Source organism: Arachis ipaensis, chromosome B6, assembly GCF_059453495.1.
Source record: "Arachis ipaensis isolate K30076 ecotype BB chromosome B6, ASM5945349v1, whole genome shotgun sequence".
Lineage (NCBI taxonomy): Eukaryota > Viridiplantae > Streptophyta > Magnoliopsida > Fabales > Fabaceae > Arachis > Arachis ipaensis.
The window spans coordinates 74,952,494-74,968,892 of record NC_142441.1 but is presented as its reverse complement, the minus strand read 5'-3'; the positions used below and the strand labels follow the sequence as shown (position 1 = coordinate 74,968,892).

Here is a 16,399-nt window from a genome sequence, read left to right as displayed (position 1 = left end):
AAAATTTTGAAATCCTTATTTTCTTTTTCCTATATGTTTTTTCGAAAAAAATATACAAAAATCCAAAAAAATAAAAAATTCATAAAAATAAAAAATATTTCATGTTTCTTGTTTGTGTCTTGAGTCAAGTTGAAAGTTTGGTGTCAATTGCATATTCATCTTGCATTTTTCGAAAAAATTCATGCATTCATAGTGTTCTTCATGATCTTCAAGTTGTTCTTGGTAAGTCTTCTTGTTTGATCTTGATGTTTTCATGTTTTGTGTCTTTTCTTGTTTTTCATTTGCATTCTTGCATTCATAGTGTCTATACATGAAAAATTTTTAAGTTTGGTGTCTTGCATGTTTTCTTTGCATAAAAAATTTTTCAAAAATAAGTTCTTGATGTTCATCTTGACATTGAAAGTGTTCTTGGTGTTGTTCATCTTGACATTCATAGCATTCTTGCATGCATTCATTGTTCTGATCCAAAATTTTCATGCATTGAGTCTTTTTCATGTTTTTTCCTCTCATAAAAAAAATTCAAAAATCAAAAAAATATCTTTCCCTTTTTCACTCATAAATTTCAAAAATTTGAGTTGACTTTTTCAAAACTTTTTAAAATCTAGTTTTTATGAGTCAAATCAAATTTTCAATTTAAAAATCTTATCTTTTTTAAAATCTTTTTCAAAAATCAAATCTTTTTCATTTTTCTTATTTATTTTCGAAAATTTTAAAAATATTTTTTAAAAATCTTTTTCTTATCTTTATCTCCTAATTTTCGAAAATAACATCATCAATTAATGTTTTGATTCAAAAATTTCAAGTTTGTTACTTGCTTGTTAAGAAAGATTCAAACTTTGAGTTTTAGAATCATATCTTGTGATTTCTTGTGAATCAAGTCATTAATTGTGATTTTAAAAATCAAATTTTTTTCAAAACTAATTTCAATCATATCTTTTCAAAAATATCTCTTTATCTTATCTTTTTCAAAATTTGATTTTAAAATATCCTTTCTAACTTCTTATCTTCTTATTTTTTCAAAATTGATTTTCAAATTTGTTTCAACTAACTAACTAACTTTTTCAAAACTACCTAACTAACTCCCTCTCTCTCTAATTTTCGAAAATATCTTCCCTCTTTTTCAAAATTTCTTTTTAATTAACTAATTATTTTAAATTTTTTATTTTAATTCTCGAAAATTACTAACCTTTTTCAAAAACTATTTTCGAAAATCACTAACTCTTTTTCAAAAATTATTTTCGAAAATTCTCTCTCTCTCTTATCTCCTTCTATTTATTTATTCATCTACTAACACTTCATCTCACCCAAATTCGAACCCCCTCTTTCATCTGTGTTCGAATTTTTTTCTTCTTCTTTTCTTCTACTCACACAGGGACCTCTATACTGTGGTAAAAAGGACCCCTATTATTATTATTTTTCTGTCCCTCTTTTTCATATGAGCAGGAGCAAGGACAAGAACATTCTTGTTGAAGCAGATCCAGAACCTGAAAGGACTCTGAAGAGGAAACTAAGCGAAGCTAAATTACAACAAGCCAGCAAGCACCTTTCAGAAATATTCGAACAAGAAGAGGACATGGCAGCCGAAAATAATAATAATGCAAGGAGGATGCTGGGTGACTTTACTGCACCTAATTCCAATTTACATGGAAGAAGCATCTCCATCTCTACCATTGGAGCAAACAATTTTGAGCTGAAACCTCAATTAGTTTCTCTGATGCAGCAGAACTGCAAGTTTCATGGACTTCCATCTGAAGATCCTTTTCAGTTCTTAACTGAATTCTTGCAGATATGTGATACTGTTAAGACTAATGGAGTAGATCCTAAAGTCTACAGACTCATGCTTTTCCCTTTTTCTGTAAGAGACAGAGCTAGAGTATGGTTGGACTCTCAACCTAAGGATAGCCTGAACTCTTGGGATAAGCTGGTCAAGGCTTTCTTAGCCAAGTTCTTTCCTCCTCGAAAACTGAGTAAGCTTAGAGTGGATGTTCAGACCTTCAGAAAGAAAGAAGGTGAATCCCTCTATGAAGCTTGGGAGAGATACAAAGGACTGACCAAAAAGTGTCCTTCTGACATGCTTTCAGAATGGACCATCCTGGATATATTCTATGATGGTCTGTCTGAATTAGCTAAGATGTCATTGGATACTTCTGCAGGTGGATCCATTCACCTAAGGAAAACGCCTACAGAAGCTCAAGAACTCATTGACATGGTTGCTAATAACCAGTTCATGTACACTTCTGAGAGGAATCCTCTGAGTAATAGGACGCCTATGAAGAAGGGAGTTCTTGAAATTGATACTCTAAATGCCATATTGGCTCAGAATAAAATATTGACTCAGCAAGTCAATATGATTTTTCAGAGTCTGAATGGAATGCAAGCTGCATCCAACAGTACTCAAGAGGCATCTTCTGAAGAAGAAGCTTATGATCCTGAAAACCCTGCAATAGCAGAGGTGAATTACATGGGTGAACCTTATGGAAATACTTATAACCCCTCATGGAGAAATCACCCAAATCTCTCATGGAAGGATCAACAAAAGCCTCAACAAGGCTTTAATAATGGTGGAAGAAATAGGTTTAACAATAGTAAACCTTTTCCATCATCCACTCAGCAACAGACAGAGAACTCTGAACAAAATACCTCTAATTTAGCAAACTTAGTCTCTGATCTATCTAAGGCCACTGTAAGTTTCATGAATGAAACAAGGTCCTCCATTAGAAATTTGGAGGCACAAGTGGGCCAGCTGAGTAAAAGGATCACTGAAATCCCTCCTAGTACTCTCCCAAGCAATACAGGAGAAAATCCAAAAGGAGAGTGCAAGGCCATTGACATAGTCAACACGGCCGAACCTGGAGAGGAAGGGGAGGACGTAAATCCCAGTGAGGAAGACCTCCTGGGACGTCCAGTGATCAATAAGGAGTTTCCCTTTGAGGAACCAAAGGAATCTAAGACTCATCTAGAGACCATAGAGATTCCATTGAACCTCCTTATGCCCTTCATGAGCTCTGACGAGTATTCATCTTCTGAAGAGAATGAGGATGTTACTGAAGAGCAAGTTACCAAGTACCTTGGTGCAATCATGAAGCTGAATGCCAAATTATTTGGTATTGAGACTTGGGAAGATGAACCTCCCTTATTCACCAATGAACTAAGTGATCTGGATCAACTGACATTGCCTCAGAAGAAACAGGATCCTGGAAAGATCGTAATACCTTGTACCATAGGCAACATGATCTTTGAAAAGGCTCTGTGTGACCTTGGTTCAGGGATAAACCTCATGCCTCTCTCTGTAATAGAGAAACTGGGAATCTTTGGGGTGCAAGCTACTAAAATCTCATTAGAGATGGCAGACAATTCAAGAAAACAGGCTTATGGACAAGTAGAGGACGTGTTAGTAAAGGTTGAAGGCCTTTACATCCCTGTTGATTTCATAATCCTTGATACTGGGAAGGATGAGGATGAATCCATCATCCTTGGAAGACCTTTCCTAGCCACAGCAAGAGCTGTGATTGATGTTGACAGAGGTGAATTAGTCCTTCAATTGAATGAGGACTCCCTTGTGTTTACAACTCAAGGTTACCCTTCTGTAAACATGAAAAAGAGGCACAGTAAGCTTCTCTCAAAACAGAGTCAACCAGAGCCCCCACAGTCAAACTCTAAGTTTGGTGTTGGGAGGCCACAACCAAACTCTAAGTTTGGTGCTGAACTCCCATATCCAAACTCTAAGTTTGGTGTTGGGAAGTCTCAACAATGCTCTGAACATCTATGAGGCTCCATGAGAGCTCACTGTCAAGCTATTGACATTAAAGAAGCGCTTGTTGGAAGGCAACCCAATTTTTACTTATCTAATTTTATTTTTCTTGTTCTTTCATGTTTTATTAGGTTCATGATCATGTGGAGTCACAAAATAAATATAAAAATTGAAAACGGAATCAAAAACAGCAGAACAAAAATCACACCCTAGAGGAAGACCTTACTGGCGTTTAAACGCCAGTAAGAAGCATCTGGCTGGCGTTCAACGCCAGAACATTGCATGGTTCTGGCACTGAACGCCCAAAATGGTCAGCATCTGGGCGTTTGAATGCCAGAATTGCACCCTGGAGAAGAGCTGGCGCTGAACGCCCAGAACAAGCACCAATCTGGCGCTGAACGCCCAGAGTTGTGTGCAAGGGCATTTTGCATGCTTAATTTGGTGCAAGGTTGTAAATCCTTGAACACCTCAGGATCTGTGAACCCCACAGGATCACCTCAGGATCTGTGGACCCCACAGGATCCCCACCTACCTCCACTCACTTCTTCTCACCCCTCTTTCACATAATCCCATAAACACTCTTCCCCAAAACTCTTCACCAATCACCTTAATCTCTCTTCCCTATAACCACTTCACCACTTACATCCATCCACTCTTCCCCATAAACCTACCTCATAAACCCCACCTACCTTCAAAATTCAAAATCAATTTCCCACCCAAAACCCACCCTTATGGCCGAACCTTACCCCCCTCCCTTCCCTATATAAAGCCCTCCATTCTTCTTCATTTTCACACAACACAACCCTCTCTTCCCCTTCTTGGCCGAATACACCCCTCCCCCCTCTCCACCATATTTTCTTCTTCTTCTTCATTTATTCTTTCTTCTCTTGCTTGAGGGCGAGCAATATTCTAAGTTTGGTGTGGTAAAAGTATAAGCTTTTTGTTTTTCCATTACCATTGATGGCACCCAAGACCGGAGAATCCTCTAGAAAAGGGAAAAGGAAGACAAAAGCTTCCACCTCTGAGTCATGGGAGATGGAAAGATTCATCTCCAAAGCTCATCAAGACCACTTCTATGATGTTGTGGCCAAGAAGAAGGTGATCCCCGAGGTCCCTTTCAAGCTCAAGAAGAATGAGTATCCGGAGATCTGACATGAAATCCAAAGAAGAGGTTGGGAAGTTCTAACAAACTCCATCCAACAAGTCGGCATCCTAATGGTTCAAGAGTTCTATGCCAATGCATGGATCACTAGGAACCATGATCAAAGTAAGAACACAAACCCAAAGAATTATATTACAATGGTTCGGGGGAAATACTTAGATTTTAGTCCGAAAAATGTGAGGTTGGCGTTTAACTTGCCTATGATGCAAGGAGATGCATGCCCCTACACTAGAAGGGTCAACTTTAATCAAAGGTTGGACCAAGTCCTCATGGACATATGTGTGGAAGGAGCTCAATGGAAGATTGACTCCAAAGGCAAGCCGATTCAATTAAGAAGACTGGACCTCAAGCCTGTGGCTAGAGGATGGTTGGAATTCATCCAACGCTCCATCATCCCACTAGCAACCGATCTGAAGTTACTGTGGATCGGGCCATCATGATTCATAGCATCATGATTGGAGAGGAAGTAGAAGTTCATGAAGTCATCTCCCTTGAACTTTACAAAATAGCCGAAAAGCCCTCTCCTGGGGCAAGGCTAGCTTTTCCTCATCTTATTTGCCATCTATGTTACTCAGCTGGAGCTTTCATAGAAGGAGACATTCCCATTGAGGAAGAGAAGCCCATCACTAAGAAAAGGATGGAGCAAGCAAGAGAGCCCATTCATGGATCTCAAGAGACACATGAAGCTCATCACCATGAGATCTCGGAGATGCCTCAAATGTATTTTCCTCCACAAAACTATTGGGAGCAAATCAACACCTCCCTAGGAGAATTAAGTTCCAACATGGGACAATTAAGGGTGGAACATCAAGAGCACTCCATCATCCTTCATGAAATAAGAGAATATCAAAAAGCAATGAGGGAGGAGCAACAAAGACAAGGAAGAGACATAGAAGAGCTCAAGGACATCATTGGTTCCTCAAGAAGGAAACGCCACCATCACTAAGGTGGACTCATTCCTTGTTCTTACATTCTCTGTTTTTCGTTTTCTCTATGTTAAGTGCTTATGCATGTTTGTAGGGGTGTGCAAAAAAACTGGTTTCACTGAACTGAATTGAAACTGAACTGAAACTGTTCTAAATAAACCAGTTTTTTTAAATAAAAAACTGAACTGAAACCATAGTTTTTATGAAAACCAGTTTATTAAAAACCAGTTTTTATGGTTCAGTTTAGTTTTAAACCAAATTAAAACTGGTTTTATTTAAACTCTAAAATTAGTTTTTACATACTCTTTCTCTCTCTCCTTTCACTTTCTCTCTCCCCTTCCTCTCTCTCTCCACTTTCTCCCCCCTCTTTCCCTTCTCTCTCCTCTTTCTCCCCCCTCTCTCCCTTCTCTCTCTTTCCCCTTCCTCTCTATCTCTCTCCTCTTTGTCTCCCTCCTCTCTCTCCTCTCTCTCTCTCCATCCTCTCTCTCTCCTCTCTCCTCTCTCTCTCTCTTTCCTCTTTTTTCCTCTCCTCTCTCTCTCCTCTCCCTCCTCTCTATCTCTCTCCTCTTTGTCTCCCTCCTCTCTCTCCTCTCTCTCTCTACATCCTCTCTCTCTCTTTCCTCTTTTTCCCTCTCCTCTCTCTCTCTCTCCTCTCCCTCCCATCTCTCTTTCTCTCTCTCTCTCTCTCTCTCTCTCTCTCTCTCTCTCTCTCTCTCTCTCTCTCTCCCCTTTGCCTCTCTCTCTCTCCCTCTCCCTTCCCGTCTCTCTTCCTCTCTCTCTCCTCTTTTTCCCCCTCTCTCTCTCCTCTTTGTCTCCCTCCTCTCTCTCCATTCTCTCTCTCTCTCTATCTCTCTCTCTCTCCGTCTCTCTTCCTATCTCTCTCTCTCTCCCTTCTCTCTCCTTTCCATCTCTCTCTCCCTCTCCCTTCCCGTCTCTCTTCCTCTCTCTCTCTCCTCCTCTTTCTCCCTCTCCTCTCTCTCCCCCTCTCTTCCCCTTTCTTTCTCTCTCTCCTCTCCCTCCCCTCTCTCCCCCTCCCATCTCTCTTCGTCTCTCTCTCTCTCTCTCTCCTTTGCCTTTCTCTCTCTCCCTCTCCCTTCCCGTCTCTCTTCCTCTCTCTCTCTCTCCTCTTTTTCCCCCATCTCTCCCTTCTCTCTCTCTTTCCCCCCTCTCTCTCCTCTTTGTCTCCCTCCTCTCTCTCCATTCTCTCTCTCTCTATCTCTCTCTCCGTCTTTCTTCCTATCTCTCTCTCTCTCCTCCTCTTTCTCCCTCTTCTCTCTTTCCTCCTCTTTCTTCCTCTCTCTCTCTCCTTCTCCTCTTTCTTACCCTCCTCTCTCTCTTTTTCCTCTCGCTCTCTCTCCATGTCTTTCCTTTTTCTCCCCTCTCCCTTGCTCTCCCTCCCTTCCCCCTTCTCTCTCTCTCTCTCTCTCTCTCCCATTTTGTTTCTCTCTCTCTCCCTCTTTTCCCTCTCCCATTTTCTTTCTCTCTCCTCTCCCTCCTTTCTCTCTCTCCCTCCCTTCTCTCTTCCTCTTCCTCTCTCTCTCTCTCTCCTTTTTTTCTTTTCTCTCTTTCTCTCTCCTATTTCTCCCCCTTCCCTTATTTCTCTCTCCTCTTCTCTCTCTTTCTTCGCCCTCCTCTCTCTCTTTCTCCTCTTTCTTTCCTTCCCTTCCTTTCTCTCTTTTCTCTTTCTCTCTCAACCTTCTCTCACTCTATATCCCTCTCTCTCTCTCTTCTCTCTCTCTTTCTCCCTTCTCTCTCTCTCTTCTCCCCCTCTTCTCTTTCTCTCTAAACTTTCTCTCTTATTTTGGAGAAAAGAGGGGGAGAGAGAGAAGAGGGATATAGAGTGAGAGAAGGTTGAAAGAGAAAGAGAAAAGAGAGAAAGAAAGGGAAGGAAAGAAAGAGGAGAAAGAGAGAGAGAAATAAGGGAAGGGGGAGAGAGAAATAGGAGAGAGAAAGAGAGAAAAGAAAAAAAAGGAGAAGGAGAGAGAGAAAGAGGAAGAGAGAGAGAGAAACAAAATGGGAGAGAGAGAGAGAGAGAAGGGGGAAGGGAGGGAGAGCAAGGGAGAGGGGAGAAAAAGGAAAGACATGGAGAGAGAGCGAGAGAAAAAAGAGAGAGAGAGGAGGGTAAGAAAGAGGAGAAGGAGAGAGAGAGAGAGAGGAAGAAAGAGGGGGAGAGAGAGAGGAGGGAGAGGAGAGAGAGAGAAAAAAGGGGAGAGCGAAGAAAATGAAGGAGGGAGAGAGGGAGAGAGAGAGAGAGAGAGAGAGAAAGACGAAGAGAGATGGGAGGGGGAGAGAGGGGAGGGAGAGGAGGGAGAGGAGAGAGAGAGAAAGAAAGGGAATAGAGAGGGAGAGAGAGGAGAGGGAGAAAGAGGAGGAGAGAGAAAGGAAGAGAGACGGGAAGGGAGAGGGAGAGTGAGAGAGGGAAAGGAGAGAGAGAAGAGAGAGAGAGATAGGAAGAGAGACGGAGAGAGAGAGAGAGAGAGAAGAGAGAGAGAGATAGGAAGAGAGACGGAGAGAGAGAGAGAGAGGATGGAGAGAGAGAGAGAGGAGAGAGAGAGGGGAAAGAGAGAGAAGGGAGAGAAGGGGAAAAAGAGGAGAGAGAGGAAGAGAGACGGGAAGGGAAAGGGAGAGAGAGAGAGAGATGGGAGGGAGAGAGAGGATGGAGAGGAGAGGAAAAAAGAGGAGAGAGAGAGAGAGAGGAGAGAGGGGAGAGAGGATGGAGAGAGAGAGAGAGAGGAGAGAGAGGAGGGAGACAAAGAGGAGAGAGATAGAGAGGAGGGAGAGAAGAGAGTGAGGAGAGGAAAAAGAGGAGAGAGAGAGAGAGGAGAGAGAGAGGATGGAGAGAGAGAGAGAGAGAGGAGAGAGAGGAGGGAGACAAAGAGGAGAGAGATATAGAGGAGGGGGAAAGAGAGAGAGAAGGGAGAGAGGGAGGAGAAAGAGGAGAGAGAAAGGAAAGAGGGGGGAGAAAGTAGAGAGAGAGAAAGGGGAGAGAGAGAGAGAGAGAGAGAGAGAGAGGAGAGAGAGAGAGGAGAAGGGAGAGAGAATGGGAAAATGGGGAGAGAGAGAGAAGGGAGAGAGAGAGAGAGATAGAGAGGAAGGGGGAGAGAGAGAGGGGAGGGTAGGAGAGAGAGAGGGGAAAGGAGAGAAAAGGGGAGAGAGAGGGAGAGAGAAGGGAGAGAGTGTGGGAAAGGGGGGAGAGAGAGAGAGAGAGAGGAAAGGGGAGAAAGAGGGGGAGAGAGAGAGGGGAAGGGGAGAGAAAGAGGAGGGAGAGAGAGAGAGAGAGAGAGAGGAGGGTAGGAGAGAGAGAGGGGAAGGGAGAGAAAAGGGGAGAGAGAGAGAGAGGAAGGAGAGAGAGAGAGAGAGAGAAAGAGAGAGGAAAGGAAGAGAGGGAGAGAGAGGGTGTGAAAACTAGTTTTAGGCATAAACCAGTTTAAACTGGTTTTTTTAATTAAAACCAGTTTTATTTTTATGAACTGGTTTAAACTGGTGCACTGTATTATAAACTGGTTTAAAACCAGTTTCTTATATGACAAAGCAGTTTGGTTCAGTTTCTAAACCATTTAAAATGGTTTGGTGCAGTTTCAGTTCAGTTTATGGAAAAACTGAACCATGCACACCCCTACATGTTTGTGTCTTCATTACATGATCATTAGTAGTTAGTAACTATGTCTTAAAGTTATGAATGTCCTATGAACCCATCACCTCTCTTAAATGAAAACTGTTTTAATTCAAAAGAACAAGAAGTACATGAGTTTCGAATTTATCCTTGAACTTAGTTTAATTATATTGATGTGGTGACAATGCTTCTTGTTTTCTGAATGAATGCTTGAACAGTGCATATGTCTTTTGAAGTTGTTGTTTAAGAATGTTAAATATGTTGGCTCTTGAAAGAATAATGATAAGGAGACATGTTATTTGATAATCTGAAAAATCATAAAAATGATTCTTGAAGCAAGAAAAAGCAGCAAAGAACAAAGCTTGCAGAAAAAAAAAATATAGCGAAAAAATAGAAAGAAAAAAATAAATAAAAAGAAAAAGCAAGCAGAAAAAGCCAAAAGCTCTTAAAACCAAGAGGCAAGAGCAAAAAGCCAGTAATCCTTAAAACCAAAAGGCAAGGGCAATAAAAAGGATCCCAAGGCTTTGAGCATTAGCGGATAGGAGGGCCTAAAGGAATAAAATCCTGGCCTAAGCGGCTAAACCAAGCTGTCCCTAACCATGTGCTTGTGGCGTGAAGGTGTCAAGTGAAAACTTGAGACTGAGCGGTTAAAGTCAAGGTCCAAAGAAAAAGAAGAGTGTGCTTAAGAACCCTGGACACCTCTAATTGGGGACTTTAGCAAAGCTAAGTCACAATCTGAAAAGGTTCACCCAGTTATGTGTCTGTGGCATTTATGTATCCGGTGGTAATACTGGAAAACAAAGTGCTTAGGGCCACGGCCAAGACTCATAAAATAGCTGTGTTCAAGAATCATCATACTGAACTAGGAGAATCAATAACACTATCTGAACTTTGAGTTCCTATAGATGCCAATCATTCTGAACCTCAATGGATAAAGTGAGATGCCAAAACTATTCAAGAGGCAAAAAGCTAGAAGTCCCGCTCATCTGATTGGAGCTATGTTTCATTGATAGTTTGGAATTTATAGTATATTCTCTTCTTTTTACCCTATTTGATTTTCGGTTGCTTGGGGACAAGCAACAATTTAAGTTTGGTGTTGTGATGAGTGGATAATTTATACGCTTTTTGGCATTGTTTTTAGTATGTTTTTAGTAGAATCTAGTTACTTTTAGGGATGTTTTCATTAGTTTTTGTGTTAAATTCACATTTCTGGACTTTACTATGAGTTTGTGTGTTTTTCTGTGATTTCAGGTATTTTCTGGCTGAAATTAAGGGACTTGAGCAAAAATCAGATTCTGCACGCCATACTTTGGTCGAGTTTAGATGACGTAAAAGGGCGTTGAACGCCAATTCTACGCTCCTGTCTGGAGTTAAACCCCAGAAACACGTCACAAGCCAGAGTTGAACACCAGAAATACGTTACAAACTGGCGTTCAACTCCAAGATTGACCTCTACACGTGTAACATTCAAGCTCAGCCCAAGCACACACCAAGTGGGCCCCGGAAGTGGATTTATGCATCAATTACTTACTTCTGTAAACCCTAGTAACTAGTTTAGTATAAATAGGACTTTTTACTTTTGTATTATCGATCTTTGATCAGTTTTATGCTATCTTAGACTTTCATGGGGGCTGGCCATTCGGCCATGCCTGGACCATTATCACTTATGTATTTTCATACGGTAGAGTTTCTGCACTCCATAGATTAAGGTGTGGAGCTCTGCTGTTCCTCAAAGATTAATGCAAAGTACTACTATTTTTCTATTCAATTCAACTTATTCCGCTTCTAAGATATTCATTCGCACTTCAACCTGAATGTGATGAACGTGACAATCATCATCATTCCCTATGAACGCGTGCCTGACAACCACTTCCTTTCTACCTTAGATTGAATGAGTATATCTTGGATCTCTTAATCAGAATCTTCGTGGTATAAGCTAGATTGATGGCGGTATTCATGAGAGTCCAGAAAGTCTAAACCTTGTCTGTGGTATTCCGAGTAGGACTCTAGGATTGAATGACTGTGATGAACTTAAAACTCGTGAGTGCTGGGCGTAGTGACAGACGCAAAAGGAGGGTGAATCCTATTCCAGTATGATCGAGAACCTCAGATGATTAGCCGTGCTGTGACAGAGCATTTGGACCATTTTCACAAGAGGATGGGATGCAGCCATTGACAAGGGTGATGCCTTCAGACGATTAGCCATGTAGTGACAGCGCATCGGACCATTTTCCAGAGAGGATAAAAGGTAGCCATTGACAACGGTGATGTCCTTACATAAGGCCAGCCATGGAAAGGAGTAAGATTGATTGGATGAAGACAGCAGAAAAGCAGAGGTTCAGAGGAACGAATGTATCTCTATACGCTTATCTGAAATTCTAACCAATGAATTACATAAGTATTTCTATCCTTATTTTCTATTTATTATTAATATTCGAAAACTCCATAACTATTTTATATCTGCCTCACTGAGATTTACAAGGTGACCATAGCTTGCGTCATACCAACAATCTCCGTGGGATCGACCCTTACTCACGTAAGGTTTATTACTTGGATGACCCAGTGCACTTGCTGGTTAGTTGTATCGAAGTTGTGAATGAAAAACGATTTATTAAGACGTGCGTACAGAGTTTCTGGCACCGTTGCCTGAGATCACAATTTCGTGCACCAAGATTTAATTGAGATAATTAAATATGTTTATAAAAAGTAAATAACATGAAATAAATGGTACTTGTGATTCAGTAATGAGGAACAGGTTGAGGTTCCGGAGATGCTATGTCATCTGAATCTATGCTTTCCTACTGTCTTCTTCTCCAAACACGCATGGCTTCCTTCAATGGCAAGCTGTATGATCCTCTCGGATGAAAAATACCAGGTACGATCTCTGTACGACTAATCAACTGTCTGGTTTATCGTCTCGGGTGACAAATACCAGGTACAGCTACCACACGGCTAATCATCTGTCGGTTCTCACTAGTGTCAGAACAGGATCTCTCTATCCTTTTGCACACTGTCACTGCACCCAACATTCGTGAGTTTGAAGCTCATCACAGTCATCCCTTTCCAAATCCTACTCGGAATACCACAGACAAGGTTTAGACTTTCCAGATCCCAGGAATGCTGCCAATTGGTTGTAGCCTCTACCACGAAGGTTTTAATCTCACGGACTCGGTCCGTGAGTCAAAGACCCAAGAGATACGCACTCAAGCTGTCACCCAATGACTACGTTGAGCTCAGATAGAACGGGAGTGGTTGTCAGGCACACGTTCATAGAATCGAGAATAATGATGAGTGTCACGGATCACCACACTCTCTATATTGAAGTACGAGTGAGTATCTTAGAATAGAATTAAGCGTGATTGAATAGAAAACAGTAGTAATTGTATTAGTCCATTGAAACACAGTAGAGCTCCTCACCCCCACCTATGGGGTTTAGAGACTCATGCCGTAGAAGATACAATATCAAATAAAAATGTCATAAGTCCTTTGATGAATCTCTAAAAGTAGTTTTTATACTAAACTAGTAACTTAGGTTTACAAAAAATGAGTAACTAAGTGCAGATAGTGCAAAAATCCACTTCTGGGACCCACTTGGTGTGTGTTTGGGCTGATTTTTCAAGCTTTCACGTGTATATGCCTAAAGTTGGCATTAAACGCTACCTTGTGTGCCAAAATGGGCGTTTAACGCCAAGAAAGGTGCTAGTTCTGGCGTTTTACGCTAGAAAGTTTTTGTCTAGCATTTAATGCCAGTTTGGGCCATCAAATCTCGAAAAAAGTATGGACTATTATATATTTCTGGAAAGCCCAAGATGTCTACTTTCCAACGCAATTGAGAGCGCACCAATTAGGCTTCTATTGCTCCAGAAAATCCACTTCGAGTGTAGGAGGGTCAGAATCCAACACCATCTGTAGTCCTTTTTCAGCCTCTGAATTAGATTTTTGCTCAGATCCCTCAATTTCAGCCAGAAAATACCTGAAATTATAGAAAAACACACAAACTCATAGTAAAGTCCACAAATGTGATTTATGAAAAAAAAATAATAAAAATATAATAAAATATAACTAAAACATACTAAAAACTATGTAAAAACAATGCCAAAAAAGGTATAAATTATCCGCTCATCACAACACCAAACTTAAATTGTTGCTTGTCCCCAAGCAACTAAGAACAAAATAGGATAAAAAAAGAGAAAATACAATAAATTTCAAATATCCATGTAGCTCAGTTCCAATTAGATGAGCGGGACTAGTAGCTTTTTGTTTCTGAACAGTTTTGGCATCTCACTTTATCCTTTAAAGTTCAGAATGATTGGCATCCATAGGAACTCAGAATTCGGATAGTGTTATTGATTCTCCTAGTTCAGTCTGTTGATTCTTGAACACAGCTACTTTCTGAGTCTTGGCCGTGACCATAAGGATTTTGTTTTCCAGTATTACCACCGGATACATAAATGCCACAGACACATTACTGGGTGAACCTTTTCAGATTGTGACTTAGCTTTGCTAGAGTCCCCAGTTAGAGGTGCCCAGAGCTCTTAAGCACATTCTTTTTGCTTTGGACCACGACTTTAACCGCTCAGTCTCAAGCTTTTCACTTGACACCTTCACGCCACAAGCACATGGTTAGGGACAACTTGGTTTAGCCGCTTAGGCCAGGATTTTATTCCTTTGGGCCCTCCTATCCATTAATGCTCAAAGAGTTGGATCCTTTTTACCCTTGCCTTTTAGTTTAAAGGGTTATTGGCTTTTTCTGCTTGCTTTTTCTTTTTCTTTCTTTTTCTTTATTTTTTTTGCTTCTTTTTTTTTTTTGCAAGCTTTGTGTTCTTCACTGCTTTTTCTGGCTTCAAGAATCAATTTTATGATTTTCCAGATTATCAATAACATTTCTCTCTGTTTATTTATTTTTCAAGAGCCAACAATTTTAACATTCATAAACTTCACTATAAAAAATATGCACTTTTCAAGCATTCATTCAGAAAACAAAAAGTATTGCCACCACATCAAAATAATTAGATTATTTCCAATATAGAATTCGAAATCCATGTATTTCTTTTTCTTTTTCAGAAAACATTTCTTTTATTTAAGAAAGGTGAATGATTCATGGGACATTCATAGCTTTTAAGACATAGACACTAAACTTTTAATAATCATGTAATAAAAATAAGACATAAAATAAACATAAAAGCAGACAATTAATAATAAAAGAAAGGAAATTAAAGACATAAAAATAAATGACTCTAATACTAATGCTCATGTAACTCTTAGAATAGGTTTCTAATAATAAAAGTTATCACAGAGTTAGGACTTAACAACCTTGATTTTGAGCGGTAGGTGCTCCTTTAATCCGTGGGATGTCCAATTCTTCAAAGGACAACTTCTGACGCTTTAGCTCCTGTATTTCACGCCCTTGTTTCTCTTGTTCTATGAGCATTTTGCAAAGCATGCTGTTTTGATTTTGCTGCTCTTCTTTGAGTTGATTCACAGCTTCTTGCAGCTTGGTGACAGATACTTCCAAGCGGGCCCAATAGTCAAATTGAGGAATTTCTGGGAGGAGCTCATGCGCCCCCCTCTTGATGATGTTATCTTGAATTTGAGGTCCGTTCATCACTTTTTTGGTGATTGGGCGTTCAACTGTGATATATTGATGAACCCCCTTTGTAGGGTTTATCTTGTGTTGAATTTAGAGCATTTTGATAACCTTTCCTCACATTTATTCAATGAAATAGCATGATTTTTTTATTGTCTCCGTACTTGTTCTTAGATGTGAAAATATGCTTTTTAGACCTTTAATTTGATAATTTTGACTCACCCTTGATTTCCACTAGATGCCTTGATGTGTTTGCTAGTGATTTCAGGTTGAAAAAGGGCCAAGAAGGGATCAAAGGAGTGAAAGGAAAGCATACAAAGTGGAGAAATCATGAAAAGCCAAATATTTGAAAAAGCCCATGGGCGCGCGTGCGCACTGTACAAATCCGCACAGATTGCGAAATACTCCAAGGGCGCGTACGCGCGCTGTGCGCGTACGCACCGAAGGCCGCACGTGATTTTTTAAGAGGAACACGTGCCTGGCAATTTTGGAGGGTTTCTAGCCCCATTTGGAGCTGAGTCTTTGGTGGGAAAAGACTAAAAAGACTAAGGAATTAAGGGGAAGGCATCATAGATGGATACACACACTTTAGGCTAGGTTTTAGTTAGTTTTAGAGAGAGAAGCTCACCCTTCTCTCTAGGATTAGGATTAGGATTAGGTTTAGCTCTTAGATCTAGGTTTTAATTAATGCTTTCTCTACTTCTACTCTTTGATTCTTTGTTGTTACATTCATCATTCTTCTATTGTTTATTATAATTTTTTCTATTTTGTTTGTAGATCTACTTTTGTTCGTTCTATTTTCTTTCAATTCAATTTGAAGTAATTCATGATAGTTGTGTTTCTTTTGATTGTTGTTATTAATCCCTTGCAATAATTGTTGTTAGATTTCATTGTTGTGCCAATTTACCTTCTTTTCCTTTTATGCCTTGTTATTTTGATTTACCTTGCTATTTTGTTGATTACGGTTCTTGCATTTGCAACAATTGGTGAATTCAACTTATGTAACTCTTTTTCACTCAAATTAGTTTCTATCATGGTTTCTGTTACACAAAGTGCAGCTCAACTTTTGCTACACCAATTATTGCAAACCTAATGGCCGCGACATTGATTGATGACTTGCTTTCAATTAATTGCTTCTTTTGCAATTTCATATTTCATCATCAATGACTACATTTCCCTCATGATTGTGAGCATGCTTGTTTTCTTGCTTTGTGAACTTCTCTTGTTTAAGACAATGACCATCATACCCCTAACCTTTGAACTAAATTCTCTAACTTCTAACTTGTTTTACCTTACTAACCTTCTTGGCTTAAGCTAACACATTGACTATTCCTTTGGGTATAATGCTCATTGCTCTTAA

General features: G+C 40.1%; 1 non-coding gene across 1 annotated transcript; it reads right to left on the bottom strand.

The window, feature by feature from the left end:
- Window positions 1–1,969: 1,969 nt before the first annotated feature.
- On the bottom strand, window positions 1,970–2,077 carry LOC148561382 (small nucleolar RNA R71). Its single transcript, XR_015887474.1, has one exon. It is a non-coding gene; the product is annotated as a small nucleolar RNA R71 (small nucleolar RNA).
- Between the last annotated feature and the right edge of the window lie 14,322 nt (window positions 2,078–16,399).